This window comes from Castor canadensis, chromosome 1 (assembly GCF_047511655.1).
Source record: "Castor canadensis chromosome 1, mCasCan1.hap1v2, whole genome shotgun sequence".
In the NCBI taxonomy this organism is placed as follows: Eukaryota; Metazoa; Chordata; class Mammalia; order Rodentia; family Castoridae; genus Castor; species Castor canadensis.
Window position 1 is genome coordinate 120,283,742 of NC_133386.1, and position 26,748 is coordinate 120,310,489.

Below are 26,748 nucleotides of genomic sequence, written 5' to 3' on the forward strand. Positions count from 1 at the left end.
AATAAATAGAAAGTGGGTAAAAAATAAGTTCATGCAATTTAAAAAGAAATACAAGTAGCTCATAAATGAAAATATTTCATGTTAGTTATGTTAAAAGTAGTGGAAATTAAAATATTAAGATTATATATGTTCTTCATTATCAAATCAGAAAAAAATAGAGTTTGATAAAACATAGTATTGGTGAGGTATGGAGAAATAAACTGTTCTGTGCATATAAGTTGAGAAATTCCTTAAAAGAAAATTCAGCTCTGTTGGCCAAAATATAAAACTATCCATAACTATTTAATTAACTGAATGAAGGCTAGGTAGAAGAAAACCTGTATAAAAACTCATATTTGCATCATAATGAAGAAGCTATAGTCATATTTGGATACCCATGACAAAATTTTGGAAGAGTACATATGAAACTTGAGAATGTTATGCATCAGAAGTAATCTTGAAATGCTAAGGTGATTAGCAGATACTTCTCATTGTATTATTTGTATAATTTTTGGATTCTTTTTGTTTTTTCTATACTATTTTGATAACAATGAAAATACTGTTATAACAGCATTGTAGTATAAACTTTAACACTTGACTCACAAGGTGCGCTGAGAGCTGGTGCAGCAGGATATTAAAGTTTAGCCACTGTATAGAGAAGCAGCTCTAAATAACTATACAAGATTCACATTTGGTCCTTGGCTGAATACTAAGCTTTGAAAGTGTAGAGAAAAACACTGAAATGCTGGACAAAGAACAACTACCAGAATGCTGAGAACTCAATGGAGATTCCAACTTTGAGTATGTTCAGGAGATATTTGAGCTCTAACCCATTGGAGCACACAGTTCTTCCTGAACACCTCAGTTATCAAATGACACTTCAAAGAGCCCACATCTCAGAAATGATTTACTCTAGTACAACTTTAACAACTCTGTTTTAGAGGGTCTCAATATGATGAAGCTAATGTACAAACTACTGGAAAAAAATAATCACCTTGAAATAAGACAAAGATACAACATCTGTAATGTCAAAGATTAAAGCATTTTTTTTCATTTAATTTCATACTTTTTTCTCATTATAGACAAAGGAAAGAAATAGTCACCAATTACAGAGTTGTACCTGTTACAGAATCCTATTGCCTTTCAGACAGAATTGGGGTAAGGTTATCTTTTTTTCTTTTTGTGCAATACTGGGGTTTGAACTGAGGACCTTGTATTTGCTAAGAATCCTCCACAAAGACCACAGTGATGTCAGTCCTGGGGCTGGTAAATGTGGCATCATTTCAGAGAGGACCTGAGAGATCACTGTCCTTTCATCTACATTCCATGATTCTGTGTAGGGCCTCTCTTGGGTCTCAGCCTCACAAGCAGTGCAATCCTGCAAACTTAGCATGTGGAAACATTTATTCCAACTCTTCTTTATGCCCCTCTGATTGAGACTCTAGGCAACAGATCTTGACACTACATGACTCTTCACTTTTTTCTTTTTGGTGGTACTGGGGTTTGAACTCAGCCTCAAGCTTGCTAGGTAGGTGCTCTACCACCCAAGCCACTCCACCAGCCCTTTTTTGTGATGGGTTTTTCCAGATAGGATCTCACCAACTATTTGCCTGGGGTTGCTTCTTCGAACAGCAATGCCTCAGGAGGAGCTAGGATTACAGATGTGAGCCACCAGCACCCAGCTTGTGTTGGGTTTTTTCGAGACAGGGTCTCATGAACTATTTGCCTGGGGCTGGCTTCAGATAACAGTCCTCCTACTCTGCCTCCTAAGTAGCAAGGATTACAGGCCTTGTGAACCACCTGTACCCAGCCTTCACATATTCATATTCAAAAAAATTCCCATTCTTGCAGAACACTTTCAATCTCCTGATCACTCCACAGTTTAACTGGCCCAAGGGCTTTCCTGGTTCCTAGTTTTCTCTCCCCTCCTTAGTACCTCCTGAAAGTTTTGGAACTTTCAGCCTGAAGGATTAAAGCATTTAAAGAAATAAAATGCCACCCATATTCCATAGAAAAATCAGTAGGTATTCACAGATGAAAACATTACAAAATTGATGGAGTTAGCAAACCGGGACATGAAACAGCTATTGTAAACATAATAAGAACTGTTAAAACAGCTATTACAAACATAAGTCAAGGACTTAGAGGACAAAGTGAGCATAAAGAGGGAACAACTAGAAGATTTCATAGAAAAGTAGAAGCTATAAAAAGAGAAAATAAAAATTTTGGATTTAAATATATAATATCTGAAAAAACTGACAAGCTGAACACTATATCATAAACTACAGAGGAAAAAAAATCAGTGACCCTGAAGACAGAAAAACAGTTAACTATTAAAAACTGATATACAGAAAAATATAATGAAAAGAATCTCAGTGGCGTTGGGAGCAATGTAGAGTTGTAAAACATTTGTGTAGCCAGAGCCCTGAAGAAGCCTAAAAGAGACTCAAGTTGGATATAGTATGAAAGGGGTAGAATAGGAACAAGATATAAAAATATGTACAAAATAATGGTGAAAATTTTCAGCCTTATGAATAATACAAGCCCATAGATCCAGGATATTCAACTAGCTCTGAGCAATTAAACACAAAATTATACTAAAGCACATCATAATAAAATGGTGTAATCCAATGGAAAAAAATCTCAAAAATAATTTTTAAAATGTTATAATTAGGACAGTAGCAGAAATCTAAAAATAGAAAACAAAAAATAAAGAAAATTAATAGAGCCAAAGATGTTTCTTTAAAAATATTAATGGAAAAATAAGCGCATATAGTAAAGAGTATTCCAAAAAAGAAAAGCCCATGCCCAGGTGAATTTGCTGTCAAATTATACCAGACTTTTAATGAAGAATTAACACCAATGTTTCTCAAACTATTCCATATAATAGAAAGGGAAGGAACATTACAAAACTCATTCTATGAAGCACGGATCACTCTGATACCAAAAACAGACAAAAACAAAACAAAAACAGAAAAGTGTACCAATTTCCTTGATGAATGCAGATACAAAATTCTCAATAAAATATTTGCAAACTAAATTCAACAATGCATTAAAAGGATCATAAACCATGATCAAGTTGGTTTCATTCCAGGGATGATTCAAAATATGCAAGTCAATAAATATATTATACCACACAAATAGAAAATGGACAAGGACAAAAAAACCCACACGAGTATCTCCATAGATGTAGAAAAAGCCTTTGACAAAATTCAATATCCTTTCATGATAAAATCTCTGAAGAAACTACGAATAAATGCTATATATGACAAACCTATAGCCAACATCATATTAAATGTGAAAAAACCTGACATTATTTCCTTTGAATTCAAGAATGAGACAAAGTTGTCTACCCTCCTCACTCTTACTCAATATGGTGCTTGGATTCCTAGCTACAGCAAAAAGGCAAGTGAAAGAAATAAAAGGTATAGAAACAGGAAAGGAAGAAGATTTTTACTGTAGAGGTCTTTCTTCTTGTTAGGTTTATGCTCAGGTTTTAAAGTTTTTCGAGGCTATTGTGAATAGAATTGTTTTCTTGATTTCTTTCTCAGTGTTTTCCTTATTGATATATAGAAAAGCTACCAATTTTTTAATGTTGATTTTGAATCTTGCTACATTACCTAAAGAGTTTTCAGAATGGCTATCATTATAAAACAAACAACGACAAAAACTGGTGAGGAAAAAAGGAATACTTATACACCCTTGGTAAGGATGCAAATTAATGCAGCCACTATGGAAATCAGTATGAAGTCCCCCCCAAAAACCTAAAAATAGAACTAACATATGATCCTCCTATACTACTCTTGAATACACGTCCAAGGGAATGTAAGTCAACATATAAGAAAGATGCCTTTACATCCATGTTTACCATAATAGGTAAGCTATGAAATCAGCCTAGGTACTCAAAAACTGATGAATGAATAAAGAAAATGTGGTTTGTATATACATAGTATTATTCATTCACACAAAGAATGAAATTATGTCATTTGCACAGCAATGGATAGAAATGGAGATAATCATGTTGAGCAAGATAAATCAAGCTCAAAAAGTCAAATATCCTTTATTTTCACTCATATCTGCAATTTAAACTTAAAATAATAACAATGATAATTAAAATAGTAATAATAATAATGATTGGACATGAGTGTAAAATGAGGACTCTCTGGTGGGAGGAACCAGTAGGAGGAGGTGAGGAAAAGAGAGAGTGCTGTGGAAGTGCAAATTTAATTCCAATAGCTTATATATTTGCATGAAAATAACATTATGCCATTAAATGGTTTTTTTAAGGGAAGAATAATGAGGGAGATTAAGAAATTGTAATAGGGTTAATTTGATCACAGTACATTACATACTTGTATGGAAATATCATTAAGAAACCCCTGTGTATAAATAATTTATGTTACTAAAAAAAAGGAAAGAAAAAAGCAGGACAAATCAAGAATGAAAAAGATTAGTTGGATGTGATTGCATGTGCCTATAATTCCAACCCTCAGGAAGATTGTGAGTTTGAGTCCAGATGGACTACACCCTCTCTCAAAAAAACGAAGATCAAAAAGCGAGAGCACACAAGGGAGGGGTGAGGATAGGTAAGACACCTAAAAAACTAGCTAGCATTTGTTGCCCTTAATGCAGAGAAACTAAAGCAGATACCTTAAAGCAACTGAGGCCAATAGGAAAAGGGGACCAGGAACTAGAGAAAAGGTGAGATCAAAAAGAATTAACCTAGAAGGTAACACCCACGCACAGGAAATCAATGTGAGTCAATGCCCTGTATAGCTATCCTTATCTCAACCAGCAAAACCCCTTGTTCCTTCCTATTATTGCTTATACTCTCTCTACAACAAAATTAGAGATAAGGGCAAAATCGTTTCTGCTGGGTATTGAGGGGGGGGAGCGGGAGGGGGTGGAGTGGGTGGTAAGGGAGGGGGTGGGGGCAGGGGGGAGAAATGAACCAAGCCTTGTATGCACATATGAATAATAAAAGAAAAATGAAAAAAAAAAAAAAAACGAAGATCAAGATAAAATGAACTGCCAATATCAGGAATGAGCAAGAGCATATCATTATATATGCTAAAGACACAAGAGAAAATAGTGGGATTCATGAATTTACTGCCAATAAATTTGATAACTAAGGTGAAATTTTAAAAAAACCTTGAAAGACTTAACCTATCAAATCTGACCCAAAAAATAACATAAAACCTGAATGGTACTCATCTATCAAAGAAATTAAAGTTTTAATTGCAATTTTTTTCACACAAAGAAACATAGCTTCAAGTGCATCTTTAGTGAATTTTAACAATTAAGAAATAAATAAGATATCTTTCAGAAAATGCAAAATGAAGAGGCACTGTCCATGTCATTTTATGAGGTTGCATTCCCTGCTATCAAAAACCATACAAAGGATAATAAGGAAAACCTGTTACAGATCCACATCCCTCAAGAGGATGGGATCAAGAATCCTTTATAAAATATGAATAAATCAAATGTAGATGTATATAAAAAGATAATTCCTTAAGAAGTCAGTTCTTTTCCAGTATTTTAAGTTTGAGTACCCTAAAAAAAACCCATCAACATAATTCAACTTATTCAGAGAGATAAAAAAGAAATATATAACCTTTCAAAAAAAGCAAAAAAAGGTAAATATTACGTTCATTTATGAAAAAACTCTGAGCACATCATATTAGAGATTCTAGTTAATGCAACTAGGCAAGAAAAGATAGAAAGGCACACTGATCCAAAAAGATAAGTAAAACATAGACTATATACTGATCAGTGTGCTTTATACCTTTTCCTGCCTAATTGCATTAACTAGAATCTCCAGTATTATGTTGAATAAATATGATGAAATTGGTCAACCTTGATTTTTCCCTACCTTAATAATAAGAAAGCATCCAGGCTTTCACCCAAACATGTCATGGGTTAGCTACGGGGTTTTTGGTCAACACTTTTTATTGGTTTAAGTAAGTTTACTTCAGTTTTTATGATTATTATAGATTTTAAAATATTTAAAACTAAAAGAAAGGCCATAAAAAGCAATATGTGTGTGTGTGTGTGTGTGTGTGTGTGTATGTATATACTATTTGAAATATAAAGCATACATAAAATATGAATATAAATATATATTGTGACTGATATAACATCAGTGAGATGTTATAAAATGAATTTTTTGATACTAGAATCACAACATGCAAAACTTAGAGATAATCTAGCAATGCGTGTGCAATGCCAGTACACTGAAAGCTAAGATACTGCTGAGAGGAATGAAAGAGAACCCCAAAATTGGAAAGACATGCTCATTTATGGATTAGTATATTCAACATATTTTTTTATTTCTTTTATTCATATGTTTGGGTCATCTCTGCCCCCTTCCCCTGCCCCCTCCCTTCCCCCACCCCCTGCCTTCCTACCCCCTCCGTCTCCCCCATCCCCTCATTTCCAAGCAGAAACTATTTTGCCCTTATCTCTAATTTTGTTGAAAAGAGAGTATAAACATTAATAAGGAGGACCAAGGGTTTTTGCTAGTTGAGATAAGGATAGCTATACAGGGAGATTCCTCTCATTGCTTTCCTGTACATATGTGCTACACTCTAAATTGATTACATATTAAGGTGAGAGCACACAAGAAAGGTATGAGGATAGGTAAGAAACCTAAAAAACAAGAAAGCATTTGATGTCCTCAATGCAAAGGAACTAATGCAGAAACTTTAAAGCAACAGAGGCCAATAGGAGAAGGGGACCAGGAGCAAGAGAAAAGGTTAGTTCGAGAAGAATCAATATTATTAATAAATAATTTCTGTATGAACTCACATTTAAATTTAAAACAATCTTAGTCAAGAAAAACTTTTCTTAAGAAAAATTTTTGTAGAAATTTATAAGATTTTTATGAAGTATGTATCACAATGAAAACAACCTTAAAAGACCAAAAGTATAAGAAAAAAAAAAGTTGATTTCAAACATTTTCAAATCTACAGTAATCAAAATGCTATATTATTTTAAAAATAGATGAAATTAACCTATGGATAAAAAAAAAGAGTCCTGAAATAGACCACACATATGTAGTAAATCCACAGAACAACTCAGTTAGGATGCTAATTCTTTTCAACAATTGCCTATACACTATAATCAGATATCCATATGAAAAAATGTTTGCAGAAGGATAATATCTGGAAAAAAACTCACAGTATTTTTCATAATACATTAAAAAGTAAGTGGCCTTATTATGGAAGATGTCTTTTCTGTTAAATGCTGATTATATATTTTGGGAAGAGAATATAGAGAAAAGAACCCTAGTTTGAACATTAGCATTGTACTTTTTCACCTACCAAGTACCAGCCATATTAGCTCTTTTCTGAACCTTAATTTCCTTCTCTGTAAGACAGAAATTTAAGTACTCATACTTTCCCTAAATTTAAGGCAATAACAAAGGTTGTCAAGTCTGTGTAACATATGCAAATACAATATGTACACTGCAATAATCAAACAATAAATTTCACCATGTGCCCTTTCTTGACATCCCATCTTGGGATTCACCTTCCATGGTGCCTTCACTGTGCTTGCTCCCTGTTCATGAATTTTCTCATCATGCCTTGAGGTAAAGGGTTAAAATTCAGCCAACCCCAGTTCTGCATTCAATGTAGCCAGTGCTTCCACTGGCTCCACATAGGCCATGCCAGATGTTATAACATGGACCAAGTGCTTTCCTAACTAATTGTAGTTATTGGCTATATGGGATTCCTTTCTCTTATAGAACCTCTGACCTATATGCCCCATTTATTAACCTCACTCTAAGTCAGCGGATCTGTTGTTCTGTGGGGAATAGGGAGCCCTAGGAAATGTATTTCCACATGCCGTCAGGATGTTTGAGGTGCTATTATTGACAAAATAAAATGAGGATAGTAGAAGGATAAAATTCTTTAGGAAAAAAAATTTGATAGTTTTCTTATGGGAAGTTAAGCTCCAAATTCTCCAAAACAGTTCTGGAAAATAGGATGAGACCTCGGTGAGTTATTGTGGTGTCAATGAATAAATAGGTTTGGCTGCTGTTCAGTTCTGTGACTGTTCATTCAGATCGTATTATGCACCAACCCTGTAAAAAGATCTCGAAAACACAGATAAAGCTTCACTTTGGACTCTATCTGCACCGGTTTTCAGAACATTAATCACTTGGGAAACTTAATACAGATTTATGAACGTACACACCTGAAGTGGATTCTAGAAGTGCGGCTGGAGTATCTGTAATTTTACAGTCACCTCTGTTGGTTCCAATTTCCAAAGGAAGCAGGACTGTGACCCTGCAAAAAAGCTGTAATTTAGTTGATGTTGGATGTAAAGAAAAGTTCTGCATGAAGTTTGAAGATTTACAGCAGTTAGCTAAAAATGGCATGAGCATTTCATAGAACAGAGCAGAAAGTCTTTGGATAGGAGTCAGTAAAGGAAGGAAAAATATGTATGAGGGAGCAGGATGAAGGAATAAGAAAGAGAACACCTTTCCCTTCCCTTCTTTTCCCTTCCTTTCCCTTCCTTTCCCTTTCCTATTTCCCTTCCCTTCTTTTACCATCACTTCCCTTCCTTTCCTTTTCTTTCTCCTTTATTAGTGACAGAAGGCATAAAACAGATTAAAATTAGATTAAAGGCCAGACATGGTGGCTTACCTCTGTAGTCCCAGACACTCAGGAGATAGAGGTTGGCAGGATGTGGTTCAAGGCCAGCTGGGGCAAAAAGTCAGTGAGACCTCATCTCAACCAATAAAAAGCTGTGTGTTGGCCTGTGCCTGTCATCCCAGCTTTGTGGGAAGCATAAATAGGATCAAAGTCCAGACTGGCCCAGGCAAAAATGTGAGACTTGAAAAATAACAAAAATGCAAAAATAGAAAAAGAGCTGGGAGCATGGCCCAAGTGGTAGAGTGCCTGCCTAGCAAGTGTGAAGTCCTAAATTTGAACCCCAGTACCACTGAAAAAAATAAAAAGAAAACAAAAGAGATTAGTATTGGGAAAAGTGAATTCCATTGACATGTCAGACAGAATGCAACCTTTGAGCAAGTTTCAGCTGTTAAAGACAAGAATTCATTAAAGGAACAATGCCACCTTTCCAAGCAAACTTGGGGGCTTTACGCATTATGGCCTCATCAAACGTAAATGCTTCCACAGTTCCTTTCCCTCTCCATCTGAGGGGTTTTGGGAATCCTGTGGCATTTCAGCTCATCTTTGTTGATTTCTGCTCCATGGGGGTGTTAGATGAGTATGAAGATTATGGTTACAGGCATTGGGACTTCAGTATATCTGTAGCCCACCCAGTGGCCTCCTTTGACCTATGAAACTTCCATTTAGATTTTATTTCAAATGTCAGCTCAATTTTCCTGTCTATAACCTGGTCATCCCTGATCTGCCTGACCAGATGAACTATTCTATTACACAGCATTAATCTCCTGTACATCCTCCTTCCTGTCTCTGCTACCATAATAATTAGACTTTTGTTTTTTAAGATATCTTTCTTAAAAAAAAAGATATATTTCTTTACAGGGGCAGGGACATCCGTTTGCATTCCATGTTGTCAGCACGTAGTAGTTCGCTGTTTTTTAGAGGAGGGGCTTAATAAATGAATAAACGAATGACTGCATGGTGAGATGACTGGGAAAAAGGAAGGAGCAGAAAGAGAAAAAACAAGCTGACTGCCTGTTGCAGAAGAAAAGAAACAGAAATATTGTGAGGGGTAAGAGAATTCTGCTTTGATGTTATTTTCAAATAATCAGTGTTTACAAGAAGGAAGTGTAAACAGGCCAAACCATGCAGCTAATTTCATGACTCTTGGCAGTTGTATTTACATGTTTACTTGTTTGTTTGTTTTTCCACTGTGAGAGGTTGGGATAAAGAGATTGTACGCCCATGTCCCAAGAAGGAAGCCATGACTGAACTTGTGGGAGAATTCAGGTGTCCTAGAAGAGCCATCTCACCTCTGTTTAGGACATAAAGGTAAAAAGGAATAATGATACCCCTAACCTGATCAAGAGACTTTTCTTCAAAGGCAAGGAGTCTACTCAGCTAGGAGTTTTCTTCATGTAAAAATAGTAAAAAATATGCATAGGGGTATATAATTAATGTAAAAATTAGCAGTTTCTTTTTGCTTTGGTTATTCCAAAGTCTTCAAAATAGCCTTTGAATATGCAAAGAAAAACTTAAAGAAGTTTAAGTTTGCCAAAATTTCTTCACCAACAAACGTCATTTTCCAGGCTTGTACCATACAGTATCCCTGCCTCCTCTTTCATCTGCATTTGAAAAGCATTCCTTCCTTTCTGCTTCTTTAGAAACAGCATCTTATGGTCATTAGAAATCTTGGGTTCACCCTGCACCATGGTACCCGGTGCATTTAAGGCTTTCCACAGATGCCCAAGGCTGTGCTCTTTCCTGGGGCAGCGCAGGCAACTGTGGAAGAGCTTGATTATCATCTGTCTCAATGAGAATGTCTAGAACCAGCAAAGTGCATGGAAATCAGTCCTGCCTGAGTGTTAGTGGTGGGGGTGCCACTCCTGAGAGTATCTGTATGAGAAGAGGCCTGCAGAAAGCAAAATACCTTCATGGGAAAAAATAAATATCTACAGATGTGATGCTAGCATCTGCTATGACCACATTAGAGTCTGCTCTTTGTGCTTACTGCACAAAGAAGCCTGGTCTGTCATGTGGTTGCATCCTTGCACCTTTTTCCCACATGGCATTTTAGTCACACCATCTCTGTGGTGGATTTTTATGGTAACAAGAACTATGGTAATGGCCCCTCAAAAAAATCTGGAAGCAAAGTTGGCAACTGGTGAAAAACTGATATATCCTTCCTCACCTAAAAAAAACAAAAAAGGAGCAAGGATCTTAGAGCCCTGGATACAATGGACAGCCTTTGTTCATTGGTTTAGTCCTTCAACCAATATTTATTGGGTACCTAATATATACAGGTGGTGAGGTCAGTGCTCATAATACAATGATGAATGAAAGCAGACATACCCCTGCTGTTGAGGAATCCACAGTTCTAGAAGGGGAGCAGATATTAATTTTAAAAAATAAAAGAAAGAAAATGTGAAATTACACCTGAGGTTTGTAGTTTCAGAGTGATTTTGTGTATTGAGAAAATTCAGAGAAAGGATCAAACAAAGGATCAGATCAAACAAAGACTAGAAGCATGTAAGGGGAAAAGTAGAGGGCAGGGAATGGAAGAAAGTTTATCCCACAAGTTCAACAGCATGTTCAAAAGGCCCTGGAGCTGGCAGGAGCATGCTACCTTTAGGCAATGAAACAAGAGCAGTGCATTTGAGGAACAGAGATTTATGGGATCATTTTGCCTCATGAGGACTTTCCCTAATGTAGGTCAGATATCCAATTTTTATCGTCCCCATAATCTGCTGAGCTGGTAATTTTTAGTTTATCTAGTTGAATAATTAGAATATTTCTATTTTCCTAGAGAATATAACAGATATATAAATAAAAAAATGTAAAGATTGTCAATCTGGAGAGGGAAATAGATATTATATTTAGGGCTATTTCTTCCTGGAGCCAAAAGGCACTTTGAACATTAAAAAATGGTAAAGGGCAGTATTCATATTCTGTATGCTGGCAGAATGGTTTTGCCTTTGAGTGAATTTTAGATCTAGTCTTTCTTTCTCAGTTCTTAAAATTTGTTTCACATGGTCTGGTGCTTTGCAAATCCATGCAAACTTCAGGCAAAGAGATCTGTCTGCTCTCAGTATTTGTGAGGAAAACCTTTCATTTGTCAACATCTCTGTTGCTTTTCAGTTTCATTAAAAGAAAACAATAAACCTAAAGAGGGAATGAAAATATATTTATTAACATGATTCACTCTTAACTTCAAAACCTTCAGGTTTTTAAGATTGGGAAAACCTGGCAGCAGAACCTGACTTCCCATATTGTACACTACACTAGATGATGAAATATTTAGATGCTAGGGATTGCCAGAAGCATAGAAAGTATTAGTGTTTGCAAAACCTACAATACTAAAATATTTACAATCTTCCCAAATGGAATATTCATAAAAGTATCAGCAGGTAGGGCTTTGGGGTCCAGGGATGTAGACACATTGGCTGCTTTAGGATTTAAAGGTATGAGAGAGTTACCAAGAAGGATGCCAAGTTTTACTTATGGTTCACTTTGGTTTGGAGGCAAGTTTGAAGAGGTATTTCAGAAGCATATTTCCATATTTTCATTCTACTTATTTAAAACTTATCTAACTTCCCATTGATGGTAAAAATATAGTCTTCTAGCTCAGATATCCACACTTAAAAGGCAAAAGAACGAAGAGTAAGACTGGCTTCAAAAAAAAATATATAAGAAGTTTTTCTACAAGCAAGTAAACTATGAATCATTCTAGTGCCTGAAGCAAGTAGAACAGGAAAAAAAGTATTAACCTGAATTCGAGGCGATGCCTGCTCTTTTGAGTGCCTAAGAATATGTTCTGTGCACCTTACTATATACTTCACCCAGATGAGGATTTTTAATAATCACAAAGCAACGTAAAACAAGGAAGGGCAGTCGAGATTACATGGAGACTGAGGGTCAGTAGGATAAGTAAATGGCACATGCACGTTTGGGGTTTGAGCCCACATCTCTCTGACTTAGAGATACCTCCTTTATCTTCCTTTTCCTGGAAATATTGATAGAAAGGACCATTGGTTCTCTCTACTTTCCTGTGCTAAGGTACTGCTTTGGAAATTTTTCAGCAGCTATGCTTTTGGAGAGTTGGGATTTCTCACCCTTCTTTGTCATAACTCATAGCAGAGAACAATGTGTTTAATATACTGTGTCAGCACCCAATTTCAGTTTTCTTTTCTCCTCAAAGTATTGGCCCACATCCCAGCTAACACTGTTTCCTGATTTTGAGTCAGATATTTTGCCTCTTCTTAATGTACCACTTTTAGTACAAGCATCTTTTCTAGAATGTAGGACATTCTTGCTGCTGATGACTGAAGAGGTTTCCTTGTATGTGTCTGGGTAGAGATGAAGGGCAGGGAGCTCATGACTTGACTGTGATCATGCAGCTAGAAAGAAAGGCTGAAGCAAGATTTTGACTCAGCTCTCTATGACTTTAATCTCTTACTCCCTTTCTCCAGTCAGTAATGAGCAGGATTCAGTCTTGTACTTGGTTGTATTTCCCAGTACTCAGGACAGCGTTGGTCACATGGAATTCATCTGTGGTAAAATACAATTTTTAAGAAGACCTCTGAATTATTAAATTGACTTTCCAAAGAGTAAGCAGGCTTAAATCATTTAAAAGGAACGAAAAAAGAAAAGTATATGCACAAGGCCACAAGGATGTGTGAAGAAATAGCATGTTCAGGAAATGTTCATATGAGGACATGGTTTGCACTCTCATTGTAGTTATCCTCATCGGAACTGGCTTTACATTTAAAATGAGAAGCCAGAGTCTATCTTCTCAACTCCATAGACTGAGTCAAAGAGGCACAGATTATGTTCCCTTCTGTGTGACTCCGTGATCATCACAAAGTGGTCCTTAAACTGTGCTTGATGCATGGAATGCAGTTATTGCCAAAGCAGGTGTAGGGTAGATTTTTCTCCCCCCAAAATGGATGGGGGAGTGGGAGGAGTAGGAGCTTTGGAGAGCAAGGGATGCTTCTTGTATAGACCCCATTCATTGTTCATCTAGAAAATGGGACTAAGAAACTTAGATAGGAGAACTAAAGGAAAATATTTGGTTGCCCACTGGGTACTTAAAATGAAATGAACTTTGGAGAGCTCTGCCATCCTCCTTCTGTTGCCCTCCAAAGCAAAGACCTATGGAAACTGCCTCTTGCTAAGCCAGATTGCCTTCCTTCAGCATCACAGGAAAAGATTACAATCTTGTATTCCAACAACTACTGTTCATCGCCCAATTTACATTCTTTATTTGACACCAACAAAAGAGCTATTTTAAAGTGTTTACTTCCTTCATCATCTGTGCTGTGTTTGACTCACATTTGATTTGAACAAGAATGTCTCATGGCTTTCAACTTAGTAACCACCCTCATGCATTAGACAGGCTGCTTTCTTTCCAGAGCTCCTACCAGACCCATCCACTCTGATGTGTTACTGGGGGTGCTTTTATCCTTCCTTTTAAACACATTCAGGCTGGTCTCCAAGTAAACATTTCTGTTGAGCTTTATCAACCCTACAAATAGGTTATAGTGTTTTGTGGAAAAGCAAATTTCTTTCAGAGAAATTGAAATGACTTAATATATTGGAAACTGGTGTCTATTCCAGGAGTCTCATTTGGTCTCATTTGTTATCAGAGTGACTTAATTCCTTTTTCCAATGAAAAGACATCTGTGATTCTTGTTCCCCACCATACTACACATTTTACCTGTATTATCTCCTCATCTCATGGACATGTTATTGTGAGTAAATTAATATATTTATGTATAACATATATATAGAGAGAGATGATAGATACACAAATAGGTGTATTTCACATATATATGGTGTCCAGTATATTTCCCACACAACAGTAGACAAGATTTATGCTACTGTAATACTCTTGCTCTAGATTTAGAATTAGGCACCATCCCTATCAAGCAAGACCATAAGGCATCACATGTTTCTTTAACCCAAACCACAGAATTTATATGTTCAAATAATTATGATACCTTGATCCCAAAGTGATCCACATTTACAGCAATACTTTTTCTGCTGGTCTATTGTATGATGAAGCTTCTCCAAGAGAATCTGTGGCATATGGCATAATACATCATTAATAGAATTATCATCATCAGTCATCACCATCTTTAAGAGGGTTGCTACAGCAAATACATATTGCTTTTGCCTAACAAAGCTCCATTGCTCTGGGAACAGTAAGTGCATCCTATGCACACGATTTCTTTCTCCCTCATGCCCACCCTCCACCACTCACTGGTGCTCCTGTTTAACAGTGACACCAAAACTCTGAATCCAGAGGAAATCAGTGCCCTTTATTATAGTATCGAAGAGGACAAAGTACCTAGGAATATATCTAACCATGCAGGTGAGGGACTTGCATGCTAGAAGCTAGAAAGTGTTGCTAAAAGAAAAAGAAATGCAAATAAACAGAAAATCATCCTGTTTGTGTAGTTTAAAAGAGTGAGAATCATTAAAGTGTTCATATTATTCAAAATGATCTACAAATTATAATAAATCCCTATCAAAAATTTCAATGTCTTTTTTTCACAAATAGAAAAACATACTAAAATGAATGTGGATCCTCAAAGGAGCCCTGAATTTTGAAAACAACCTTGACAAGAAGAATGAAGTTGTAAACCTCACATTTCTAGATTTCCAAATATAGTACAAAGCAATAATAATTAAGACAGCATGGCACTGGAATAAAGACAGAAATACAGACCAATGGAACATCGTAGAGAAGAGACTGAATAGATGATCAATTTTTTTTTTTAGTGATTTCTGGGGTTTGAACTTAAGGCCTTATGCTTTCTAGGCAGGCAGTCTTCCACTTGAGCCACAACCTCAGTCATTTTGGTTTCAATTATTTTCGGATAGAGTCTTGTATTATTATCGGGGACTGGCCTCAGACTGTTATCCTGCTACCTGGGAGGATCATGCTATGACTCCTGCTGGGATCATAGGTGTAAGTCACTATACCCAACTTGTTTGTTGACATGCAGTCTCCCTAACTTGTTGCCTGGGCTGGTCTCAAACTACAGTCTTCTTGATTTCAGCCTCCCAAGTAGCTGGGATGCTTATTGGACATTATCTTATATCATATGCAAAAATTACTTCAATGCAGATTAAAGACCCAAATATAATACATAATACAATAAAACTCCTAGAAGAGAACATAAGAGAAGAGCCTCAGAACGTTGGAATGACAAGGATTTCTTGGCTATGACACAAATGCAAAAATAAACAAATAGGACTATACCAAATTTTAAAACTACTGCACAGAAAAGGAAACAATCAACAGAATAAAAAGGCAAAACTACAGACTGGAAGAAAGTATTTGAAAATCATATATTTGATAAATATTTAATATACAGATTTATAAAGAATTTCTACAAAACATTGACATAGTTAAAAAAAACTTGGATAGGCTTTTATCTGAAGAAGATATATATCAATTGACAGCATGCAAATGAAGTGATGTTCACCACCACCAGTCATAGGGGAAATGCAGACAGAAATAGCACTTCATACCCATTGGGATGACCACTATCTAAAGAACAGAAAATAGCAAGCGAGGTGTTGGTAAGAAAGCAGAGAAACAAGAACTCTCTTCCAATTTGGTGCAAATAGAAAGTTCCAAAGCCACTATGAAAAACAGTACAGAGTTTGCTGAAAGAAGAAAAATTTAAAATATCATATGATCCAGAAATTCCACTTTTGATACTTAGTCCAAATAATTCAAAAGAGAATCTCCTGGAGACATCTGCACACCCATGATCATTGCAGCATTACTCACAATAGACAAGAGGTGGAAGCAACCATTAACAAATGACTAGATTTTTAAAATGTGATATATACTATACACACAACAGAATATTATACAGAATTGAAAAGAAGGAAGTATTGTTTTATGCAATAAAACAGATGAATGTCAAGGACATTGTGCTAAGCAAATAAGCTGATCAATTTCACTACAGTTTTTTATAAGGTAAAAAAGGAAAACAGAGCAAATCTAAACAAACTCTGCTACCTAACCAGAACTGATTGGTCAGCAGTGAGATCTTGACTTAAACTAAGCCATCAAAGCTCTTCTCAGAATATTTTTTAGCAAGAACTGGCCAAGGGGCTCAGTCATCCTTACTAATAAACAGTCTAAGAGTTAGGAAGTTTGGAAGCTGCCAGTGCAGCATTTCTGAATGAAGCATAGAGGAAGGGCTAGGAGCCAGTGCCCTGGCTTCTGAAGGCTGCTCCTTTACCACCAGTACTGCCACAACATCCCTAAAACAGCAATTTATATAGAGAATATCTTTGGAGCAGCTTATTTTATGCTTATTGTCTTATACTATAAAATTACACATCTTACACCATGGTGTCTATTTATATTCTTCCAGGATGATAGAATACACAAACATAATTTCAACAGTATTAGATAATATGATAACTTCAATAATAATATGTAACTTCTGAAAATTTCAATAATGTGGATAAGAGTTATGTAATGCTGAACAAAAATGAAAAAATAACGGGCATACAGGAGAGAATGAACAACAGAGCTTTATTGAAAAAAAATGGCATCCAACCTGAGTAGTAAAGATGAGTAGACTTGAGATAATTAAAGAGATTGTGATATGCCATTCCTTTAGAGAATGCAAGAACTCAAAGACACCTGAAGTGTTTGACTCTCAAAGGTTACAGAGGAAGGGAAAGTTAGTAGAAGATGAGGTAGAGAAGGGACAGGTCAGCAGCACCCTAATTGGCCATGCTCTGGGTAAATTCCACCTGCAATCACCAATCCCAGCGAGGCATGTGAAGGAACAGAGAATGACATGTTGGATTTGTGTTTTAACAAAATTACAGCAACATCATTGTGGATGGTAAATTTGAGGTAGTCAGAGGTAAGGAAACCCCACTGGACAGTTGTTACAATAGTTCAGGGAAAAGATCAACAGTCCTACAAGTGATATAGTGACAGTGGAAATAGAAAGGACCTATATTTATCAAGTAAATTTTTTTTTAGGGACTCAGTAATTAGTTGGATGTACCAGGCAATAGTGAGGAGGCAGAAGGGTGAGATTTCACAAGATTGCAGAAGTTTATCAAGATTCCACTCCCTTCCTCAGTGAGGACCAGAACCTCTCAGGTCAGCACTTCTCAGGACTGGCAGGGTAGGTTAAGCATTTTTTACATGTCCATTTCTGTTGTTTTCTCTTCCCTCGAACATTCTCTTTTAAATAGAATTTGAAATCTAGTGTGCTAGATACCAGAGCTAAAAGAAGTGTAAATCATAGCTCTTGTTTTTAAAAAGCTCAAGTAGGGTAGAAAGGCAGGCAAACAGTTACAATATTACTTGACAGAAGGGGTCATTCAGATTTGTACACAGGGCTGTAAGACTGAAAAAACAGAGGAACTAAATATGTCGTTGTATTACAAAGGCTTCAGAGATGAAAAGGATATTTGATCACCTAGTTTCTAAGCTCCAGGAGAGTAAGAGCTATACTTTTACTGTTTATTCTTGAACACTTGTTGACTAGCTATAGTTCTACAACAAATTTGAAACTCTTAATTCACATAAAATCTACAGGCTCAAAATCTTAATGTTATTTAGTTGAACTCTTAGGCACTACATTCATTGAGCAAATGAGAAGACTGCAGCAAAAGAAATTGTTTTGACTCATAGTTTAAATACAATACTCTGATTTCTCTTCAGATTATATAAGTCTTTTGCCTTTTGCCTTTTACATAGATTAAATGCACTTTGTAAATGCTCAGCAAGCATAAAAAACAGGACCTTTCTGATTTCTTGAAACCTTTGTTCTTCTGACAGTTTTTTGTTTATTTTTCAGGTACTGGGGTTTGAACTCAGGGCCTGGTACTGGTGCTGTACCACTTGAACCACACCCTCAGTCTTTTTTGCTTTGTTATTTTTCCAATAAGGTCTTTCTTTTACACCCATGAGTCTTCTATTTCTAACTCTTATAACTAGGATAACAGCACACTCAGCTTTTATTAGTTGAGATCGGGTTTCACAAATTTTTTGCCTGGGCTGCCCTTGAACTGTGATCCTTCTGATCTCCACTTCCCTAGTAACTGAAATTACAGCTGTGAGCCACAGTGCCTGGCCTTGGTGGACCTTGAACCTCACCTACTTTCAGGCAGTGAAGGGAAGGAAGAGTCAAACACTGTCCATTTGCTCAGCCTTGGTGGAATGATCTAATCACACAATCTCACTGATTTGTGAACAGTGGCAAGCAACCACTTTGACAGGGATTTGCTCTTTCTCTGTGCATAGGGTAAACACGACAGAAAAATCATTAGGCTTGGGGTCAGGAATTATACATCCATATTTTCCTTTTACACTAAAGCATCAGACTAAATTTCTTTTCTTGTCCACATTCTTGAGGATGTGTTTTAAATGTCTGGTGGTTTAGTAGTGCTGAAAGGCAAGAAGAGGATGGAACAAGATAAAATGCAGACTTGGGAAGCTGTCCCCAAGCTAGGACTATGTTTACTAACAAGCTTAACATTCCTAAGCAATGTTTTTTCTTTACAGATAATTCAGTTTAGGATTTTTATTCATTCTCATTAGACGTACTGTGAGCCAACATAGTCTAGATGAGAAAGGAAGATAGATCTGAGATGTCTCTTTGAGTGTGGTCTATAGGACTACATGGGCCCTATACCTGAAAGGGTCTCACTCTTGGCTTATGTGCTGCTGTTGTGTCTTGATATTACTGTTTTTTTTTTTTCTTCCTTAACAAAGGCACCAGACCAGCTCTAATATGGATATATTACTACAATACCTGGCACATAGTGACTACTCAATGAGTGAATGACTTCTTGGAAAATAACTTGGAGGCTTCCAAGAAGAAAGGAAAGAAAGTCAGTAAAAGCAAAAGCTTGTACAAAAGCACAGAGGAGAAAAAGGACACAGGAGAAAAGGACATCTGCCATTCAGGGAGAGGCAGGAAGTTTGGCTATGACTAGATCCCAGCTTGTCTGGAGTAGGAGGGGAAATAAAGAAAAATTTAAAAGTTGATAAAATTTTGAAAGCTTTGAATGCCAATTTAAAAATTTTAAACTTTTCTCTGGCCCAAATAAACTCATGGAAACCCATTAAACAGGAAAGTAACAATCAGGTATGAATTTTAGAAATATACTCTGGCTGATGAGGGATAAACCCAGGGCTCAGTAGAGGTCATGAGATACTTAAGCAGCAGAGGGATGGAGGCAAAGATGGCTGTAAGAAAAGAACAGACATGTCTCTCCTTGAACGGAACAGAACACCTCAATGTAGCCCTGATGGTTGAAAATTACCTCTGAAATATCTGAAATTCCTAATAGTATATAAATAAAGGCAGAAATCTTCTGGTCAGTAACTGTTTTGTTTTTCAGTTTCTGCCTGGAAATGAGGGGGTGGAGGGGAGAGGGAAGGGGGGCAAAAGGGAGGGAGTGGGGGTAAGAGGGGAGAAATGACCCAAACATTGTATGCACATATAAATAAAAGAAATTTTAAAAAATTTTTTCAAGTTTTGTTTTTATTTGGATTTGTGACCTCTCATAAAGCTATCATAGAGGCTTTTCATGCCAAAGGCTATTTAGGATAATTTTTTAGAATGTATATTGCTAATGTGTGTTTGTTTATGGCCAGACTTTTATTGAAGTACAAAGTACTTCCAAAGAGCATGTAAATCATAAATATGCATCCCAACAAACTGTTACAAACTCAACATAACCATGTCACCAGCAACCAAATAAAAAAATGGAAATGTTCCAGCTGTTGGTGAAGGTCTGAGGGGTTCCCCTATTGAAGGTAAAGGCCTTCCACTCAGATTTTATATAGGCACTTGATCTGCAAACACAGAAAAGGATTCTGAACAAGTCACAAAGGAAAGAAAATTAGTAGAGATGTACTGAGGCACTAGCAGATAGAGCATGAGTGCTCCAAGAGAGATATCCTGGCTTAATATAGGGGTATTTATGGTAAAAAGGGAGGGTGAGGGGTCTGTTCAACACTGCTTGAGATGAATGCTTTACTTCATTCTGAGCACCTGGGATCCGTTAGTCATTTTTGCTGGTTCAGTTTTGACATTATCAGTTGGGCCCAGGGATATCAATTCTGGTCAGTTTACTAAATTTTGGTTATTGTGTCATAAATATCTGTTTTTCTGAGCAGCCCTTTAAACAAAGGATGGGTTTAATTAGAGTTTCCTTTTAAGAGAGATTCCCTTTTTTAAGATAATTTTTACTTTGTAAACATTGTAGTGATCAAAGGAGTCATTTTGCCAATTGTTTTGTTCCCAGGGTAAGTTTCTTTCTTTAAGATATCCTTCCTGGGACACAGTAATCAATTGGACAAGTAGGCAAGGTCAGTGGGAGAGAGATGCCTTTTTTTTTTTTAATTATTTGTTGAAGCTTAAAGCAAAGAAAGTAGTGCCTGTGTGCTTTTTAAACTGTTTGCTAATACAGTATGTATCTCTGAATTCCTGGCTCCCGTTTCTCATGCCTCAGTTTCCCTGCTCTATCCCACCTCAGAAATATTTTCAGTATCCTGGACCCACTCTCTTTTGTTTCACAGTAGTGAACTTTGTAATTTCTACTGCCATTGATAAGTTTCACCCCATTGTGAATGTTAGATTTTAGTTTTTTTCACTTATGATGCTTATGAGATTTATCCTTGCTGATGAATTTAACTGCAATCTGTTCATTCTTATCATTAAATAACTTCAACTGCTAAAAATAGTGCTGCTATGAACATTCTTGTATGTGTATTTTTGTACATATATGTATAGATTTATTTCCACACACTTAGGAGAGGTATTATTGGATGGCAAGATTCATAAATTCACTTTTAGAATATTCTGCCAAACTGTGTCAAAAAGTAGTTCTTTTCAGTTTGTACTTAATCACCATATGACTTCCAGGTGTTCACATCATTTCTGTCATTCAGGTGAATGTGTAACTTTACTGAGCTTTTAATTGGCATTTTGTGATGGATAGCTAAATTGAATGTCTCATATATCAATAAACATTGACTTAGGTTCCCTGTTCTAAGTACTTACTCAAATATTTCACCAGTTTTCTATCTTTTATTTTCTTATTTATTGTGTATGCTAGATACAAGCTTATTTTTTTTTAAAGTCAAATATAGGCATCAGAAATATTTTTCCTACTTCTGGCTAGCCTTTTCACTGTTTTAAGAGTATCTTTGAGGAGAATAAGTTTTACAAAGTCAAACTTGGTTAGAGCTTTTGGGTGTTGTTTAACAAATCTGTACAATCACACACACATATCTTTCTAATTCTCCTTAAAGCTTGTTGTTTTGCCTTCTAATTTAGGCCTGCAATCTACATGATCTTAATTTTTGTATATCAAGTAGGGTAGGGATTAAATATAAATTACTGAAATAATTGTAGCTTCCTGTAATGCAGTGCAAGAGAAACTTTGTCAGAAATCAGGTGACCATATATGTGTGAGTTTATTTCTCAATCCTTTATTCTGCTTAACAGAACACTGAATTAATAGTAACCTGTCTTAACTGCTGTAGACTTACAATATGTACTTGTATCTGGTAAATAAGACTTCAAATTTTGTTCTTTCTCTTCAAGATGATCTGGGCTATTAAAGGCCATTTGAATTTCCATGTTTATGAAAACTTGTCTTTTTCCTACACATACACACAAACTTTCTGGGATTTTGATTAAGATTGTTCAGAATTAAGAGAAACACATTATTGAAATATTAAATCACTTCCACTTACTTAGGTTTAATTAATTCTTTTCAATGACATTTTTAGTTTTTATCACAGGTCTTACATACAGTTTTTTTTTTAGGTAATTGATTTTTTAATACTGTGGCAATATATATGAGATATGATATTAATTTTTTCTAATCTTTGTTCATGTCATAGAAAAATTACATTAGAATCTTTTATTATTTACCTATCTCTGCAATGAACTATAGTTATATAATTATACACTATGATTCAATTTTCAGAATTACCTTAAGTATAAATAGGTACTGAACCAATTCTACAGAAGTAAATGTGAGAGTTGTCTGCCTTGACAGGCAACAGTAAAGCTTTAGCTGTCAAAACCTGAAGGTTGAATAAAGGCAATGCTATCCTCATTTTTCCAAGAAGGGATTCAGGAGATACTGAATTATAAAATGGATAAAAGAATAAATGTACTTGTGTGTTTCAAAGTGATTGAGTCATGAAACAGTCATTTTGTGGGTCAAAAGTGCTTTAATATTGATGATTTCATATGGGTCATTCAAATACAAAGTCAGTCTAGAGAAAACTAAATGGTAAAATAGTGAATAGTCTAAAGAAAATTCAATAGTTCAGTGTTCCGATATATGGAAGTAATCATCAAAGGAAATAAAACCAGAAATATTAATAATGGTATTTGCATATCAAGATATTTCATAAGGAAGCCTTCAATTTTTTTCCTTTATTGTTGTGATGGGTAGGGGTACACTGTGGCATTTACACATGTTCTTATGTTCTATCAAGTATATCATACATGAATCCACCTCCTCTACCATTCTCCTTTATCCCTCTCTACCCCAATTCCTGGAGTAGTTTTAACAGCTATCATTTTTGCATTTACTTACATGTGTACTCATTTTTGCACTGTATTCACCCTCCTACTCCCTTTCCCCATCACCTCCCCAACACACAGAGGCCAACCTTCTCCCACTGGGCAGGACTTCTTCACCCTCCTGTTCTCTGATTTTGTAGAATAAAAAAGAGAAAAGATAAAACAAAAAAAAATGACATTTTAGCTGTTTGAGATAAAGTTAGTTACACAGGGAGTTTCCTTGTGATATTTCCATGTATATATGTATTTAACCACAATTGGTTTATCTCCTCTAATTTTCTTCATTCTACCTTAGTCCCTTTCTTGTGGTAGTTTCGGTCTGTTTAAGATTTCTATATTCTTTCTTGTAATAGAGAGTATATCAACCCTATTCAAGTTCTTAGTTACCCCTTCTGTGCATGACCTCCCCTTAATGTGATCCTATTTCACAACATTGCTGCATTTGTGTTAGGTCTATATTCCACATATGAGAGAGAACATGAGGCTTTTGGCCCACTGAGTCTGGTTAACTTCACTTAAGATGATATTCTCCAGTTCCATCCATTTACTTGCAAATGACAAAATTTCACTCGTGTTTGTGGCTGAGTAAAATTCAATTGTATATAAATATAACATTTCTTAATTCATTTGTCTGTAGTGGGGCATCTTGGCTGTTTCCATAACTTGGCTATTGTGAATAGTGCTGCAGTAAACATGGGTGTGCAGGTGCCTCTGGAGTAACCTGAGTCACATTCCTTTGGGTATATCCCTAGGAGTGGGATTGCTGGATCATAAGGCAGGTCTATTTTTAGTTTTTTAAGGAGATTCCATACAGTTTTCCCATAGTGGTTGTACTAGTTTACATTCTCACCAGCATTGTATGAGGGTTCCTTTTCCCCCCACATCCTCACCAACATTTGTTGTAAATGGAATCTTAAAGTGGTTTTGATTTGCATTTCATTTATGGCCAGAGATGGTGAGCATTTTTGCATGTGTTTTTTAGCCATTTGGACTTCTTCCTTTGAAAAGGCTCTGTCCATTCACTTGCCCATTTCTTTATTGGGTCATTGATTTTTGAGGAGTTTAGTTTTTTGAGCTCCCTGAATATTCTGGTTATCCGTCCCTTATCTGATGTATAGCTGGCAGATTTTCTCCCATTCCTTTGGGTGAGCTTTCAATTTAAAGACCATTTCTTTTGTCATGCAGAAGATTTTTAATTTCCTGTAGTTCCATTTGTCAATCCTTTCTCTTAACTGCTGAGCCACTTGAGTTCTGCTGAGGAAGTCCTTGCCTATGCCTATTGCCTCCAGTGTATTTCCTGCTCTTTCCTGTACTAGCTTCAAGGCTTCAGGTCTTATATTAATGTCTTTAATCCACTTTGAGTTGACACTTGTACAGGATGATAAACATAGATCTACTTTCAGTTTTCTGCAGGCAGATACCCAGTTTTCCCAGCAACATTTGTTGAAGAGGCTGTCTTTTCTCCATTGTATGTTTTTGGCACTTTTGTCAAAAATTAGGTCAACATAGTGCATGGATTTATATCTGGGTCTTCTGCTCTGTCCTACTGGTCTTCATATCCATTTTTGTATCAGTACCATGCTGTTTTTATTGCTATGGTTCTGTAGTATAGTTTAAAGTCAGGTATTGTGATACCTCTAGTGTTGCTCTTTTTGCTCATTATTGCCTTAGCTATTCATGGTCTTCTGTGCTTCCAGATGAACTTTGGGGTTGATTGTTCTATCTCTGTGATGAATGTCATTGTGATTTTTATGGGAATTGTGTTAAACATATAGATTGCTTTTGGTAGCATAGCCATTTTCACTATGTTGATTCTACCAATTCATGAACATGGGTGACCTTTCCATCTTCTTTAGACTTCTTCAATTTCTTTCAATGGTTTGAGGTTTTCCTTGTAGAGGTAATTAACATCCTTTGCTAAGTTAATTCCTAGTTATTTTTTTGAGGCTATTGTAGATGGAATTGTTTTCCTATCTTCTTTCTCAGTCTGTTCATTGCTGGTGTTTGTCATATATAGCCTTTATTGTGTTGAGATACATTCCTTCCTTTCCTAGTTTCATCAGCACTTATATCATGAAATGGTTTTGAATTTTATTGAAGGCATCTGCTGAGATGATCAAGTGGTGTTTTTTCTTTGCTTCTGATTTGTGTATGTTGAACAATTTCTGCATCCCTGGGCTGAAGTAGAATTGGTCATTGTGTATGATCTTTCACTCTGTTTGTTATTATTCTGTTGAGGATTTTGGCATCTGTGCTCATTAAGGAAATTGGCCTGCAGTTCTCTTTTTTTGATGTGTTCTTGTTCAGTTTGGGGATGAGTGTAATATTGGCTTCATAAAATGAATTATGCAGTATTCCTTCTCTTTCCACTTCATGGAAAAGTTTCAGGAGTGTTGGTATTAGTTGTTTGAAGGTCTTGGTAGAATTCAGTGGAGAATCCATCAAGCCCTGGACTTTTCTTTTTTGGGAGACTCTTTATGGCTGTTCCAGTTTCATTGTGTGTTGTAGATTTATTTAAGTGTTTAATGTCTTTTTGGTGCAGTTTTGGATGGTCATATGTATCTAGAAATTCTCTCATTTTTTCTAGATTTTCCAGTTTATTTGAATATAGGTTCTCAAAGTCCCTGATGATTCCCTGGATTTCCTTGGTGTTTCTTGTTATCTCTCCTTTTTGATTTCTGATTTTATTAATTTGGGTCTTTCCCTCCTCATTTTAGTCAGATTTGCCAGGGTTTGTCAATCTTCCTTACTTTTTTCAAAGAATCAGCTTTTTGTTTTGTTGATTCTTTGTATTTTTTTTATTCCTATTTCATTGATTTTGGTCCTTATTTTTATTATTTCTCACCTTCTGCTATTTTGGGTTTAGCTTGTTTTTCTAGAAGTTTGAGATGTAGCATTAGGTCATTTATTTGAGATCTTTCTTTGTTTTTAATATATGCACTCATGACTATAAACTTTCCTCTTTGGACTGCCTTTGCTGTGTCCCATAAGTTCTGATAGGTTGTGTTTTCATTTGCATTAAATTCCATGAACTTTTTTCTTCCAAACTGGTTTACAAAGGAAGACCCAACAATCTGTTGTTTATAAGAAACCCACCTTATTGACAGAAACAAACACTGTCTAATGGTGAAATGGTAGAAGAAGATTTACCAAGCTAATGGCCCCTGAAAACAAGTAGGAGTAGCAATACTTACATCAGATAAAGTGGATTTCAAATTTAAATTAGTCAGAAGACACAAAGAAGGTCATTTCATACTAATAAAAGGAGCAATACATTAAGAGGAAAAAACAATTATCAACTTATATGCACCCAATTTCTGTGCACCCAACTTCATTAAGTATACACTAAAAGACTTAAAATCACAGATAAATAGTGATACTGGGGGACTTTAATAGATAGGTCACCAATAGATAGGTCATCCAGACAAAAAAAATCAACAAAGAAATTCTAGAACTAAATGACACCATAGATCTAATAGAACTGACAGATGTCTACAGAACATTCCACCCTGCAACAGCACAAT